The following is a 2,664-nucleotide window of genomic DNA, read 5'->3' as shown; positions in this document are numbered from 1 at the left end:
AGACATACCCCTACTTTGAATTTGTCGATTTTGATAATTCTGATCTAAAAGTAAACGACGTATCAGAAACTTTAAATGTACTGAAATTCACTTATACTTCCAGAAAAATCACCGCTTTTTCACATTTTCCTTATTAATTGTCATTGTAACTCATATATTTTTAGAATTCAGCGCAATTAAAACACGCTTACTATCGAAAAATTTATTATTGAGAAAATTGGCTGGTCTGATATTTTCTTTTAACATGCAATTCGGCTTTGTTTACTTTTTGTACAGAAATGTCATCGCCACTATGACGGGGCAATCTTGTACTCTTTCTTGTCAAATATGCATTTTGATGTAATTGCTATGAAGCTATGAATACTCATTAAAATCGTTTCTGTTCGTAATAAACGTACATTACATACTTGTAGTCTAAATCATGATAAAAACGTAGCAAGGTATAACCGTTCTCTCAATTTGTCGGCCATGATTTTTTTTTTGAAGTTTGAAAACATTTTAAAATCATATAAATGTGAAAATAAAAAAATGAAATTGTTCGAAATTGTTGTTGCTTGAGATTGAATATGAAAATGTGTGTGTGAGTTTGTGAGTAAATTTAAAAATTAAATTGTTTGGAAACGTCAAGAATTTTAAAAGTGACTCTCAGCGGTTCTACCTTACTATATTTTTATCATGGTCTAAATATATTTTTTAATATGAACTAGCTTTTTTAATTCTAGAAAATATCAATAATCACAAGAGTTATAAAAATTTCTCTTCAAAAGATACGTTTCAAAGCATCCCTGTTGATGTCATAATTCAAATAAAAATTTGAATAGAAATTTTGATGCAAACGATTTTCCTCGATATTCATCATACAAATTTCTTTATTCTTTATTTTCTTCCACGCAAATTTACTCATTACTTTAAATGGCTTTCATCTTTTTATTTTTGTAAAAAATAATATAAACATGTTGCTCTTGCCAGCTGCAATAGCTTCAATACACTAACAAAAGTGTGAATACCCAGTGCCCAGCTTAGAACAAGAATCCTAGCATTTTGCCTCCCAAATGTTACCGTCTGGCCTCCTCAAGATCCATAATGCCTCCGGAGTTAGTCAACACAACGTAACCAAATTGACGAGAAGGCAGCAAGTTGTTGGTCCACTTCCAACCATTTCAACCAATTTATGCGATTTAATGGGCCTCATGCATAAAAAATGAGTCTAAGGTCAGACTCAATTTTTGCACTAAAGGGGTGAGCTTAAGCTCAAGAATTTGTACTGATAATCGAGTTGCAGCTTAAACTCACATTTAATGCATGAGGTCCAATATCTTTACTGCTACCTTGTGTTGCGTCCAGTAAATAGTGGCCAATTTTTACGAGTGCCTGTGGGCCTCTGCCAGTAGCTGCAGCTGCGGCGGCACGTGATTGTGGCATAACGTTGATGTAAGCGTAAAATAAAAAAAGGTTTGGTAAGGTTTTTCGGGCCGCTGCTTAGGCCACAATCGCAAATGCACCCACACATGCGTACGTGCTGCGTAGAGACGTAAATTATAGTTTTCCCCGAGCTCCAGTTTCTTATCGCACTATTATTTCCCTTATTACTTATAATTCTCTGCCACGATTTGCGCTGCTCGGGCCACGGCTGCTTGTACAAGAAAATAAACCATTTGTTTAAACGATGATCATCTTACTTGTCCGTATGTCGCTCTGGAAAGAAATATATATTAAATTATATGTTTTCTTAAAAATAAATGCAAATTTACCTAATTTTTCCACCGGCAGGCACGAATATGATGTTCAAAACAAAAGCAATGACAACGAATTTCACACACATTGATGTATTTTAGCGCAAAACGATAAGTTTCACAAATATTTTAAATTATTGCCTGGAACATACACATTTATCGTTATTATTGGAAATGCAAGACTTGGCACGCATTTTTAATTTCTTTTTTATTGAATTCAAATGAATAAAAACACATTTTTCTAAAATATTTCTCAATTTACATTTTAAAGTTTTTTCTGAAACTTGAATGTAACTCTGTGCGGAGAATGAGAGAATTGAAAATCAGGTGATCTCAGCTGTTTTCAAATGTAAACAAACAAAATGGCGCTTTCCATACTTGTAAGCCTATACAATGCTTATCTATTGCGTGGCTGTAATGTGTGCTGTAGGGCTTCAACTTTATTCAAGTTTATTTTTCAACTTTTTTTCGGTCAGAAAATTTTTATATGTTGGCCTGTTGCTGACAGAAGAGCTTTTGGAAGTTGTTGACATTTTTATTCGTTTTAATTTACAAATTTACGGTATATTTTTTCTCACTTGAAGTTGGCTTTCCGTTTTGAAATGTGAAGATTGGGGCAGTTAGTATATCCTTTTTATACCCGAGCGCACTTGTGCACAAGGGTATTATAACTTTGTTCACATAACGGTTGTTTGTAACAGGCAAAACGAATCGAGATAGATATAGACAAATGTATACATAAATGATCAGAATGAAAAGAGGAATCGATTAAGCGGTGACTGTCTGTCCGTCCGTCCGTCCGTCTGTGCACACGATAACTCGAGTAAAAATTGAGATATCTTAACGAAACTTGGTACGTGGACTTGTTTTGGGCATAGGACGGGTGGTATTGAAAATGGGCGAAATCGGACAATAACCACGCCTACCTCCC

At 34.4% G+C, this 2,664-nt stretch overlaps 1 long non-coding RNA gene across 1 annotated transcript; it reads right to left on the bottom strand.

Moving 5' to 3' along the window:
* Positions 1-943: 943 nt before the first annotated feature.
* Positions 944-1,793, bottom strand: LOC118741313. Its single transcript, XR_004993272.1, has 2 exons — positions 1,752-1,793; positions 944-1,695 (listed from the first exon to the last, which is right to left on the bottom strand). It is a non-coding gene; the product is annotated as an uncharacterized LOC118741313 (long non-coding RNA).
* Between the last annotated feature and the right edge of the window lie 871 nt (positions 1,794-2,664).

Source organism: Rhagoletis pomonella, unplaced genomic scaffold (genome assembly GCF_013731165.1).
Source record: "Rhagoletis pomonella isolate Grant_MI unplaced genomic scaffold, Rhpom_1.0 Rhpom_scaffold_00006, whole genome shotgun sequence".
Classification (NCBI taxonomy): Eukaryota; Metazoa; Arthropoda; class Insecta; order Diptera; family Tephritidae; genus Rhagoletis; species Rhagoletis pomonella.
This window is presented reverse-complemented; position numbering and strand designations above follow the sequence as displayed.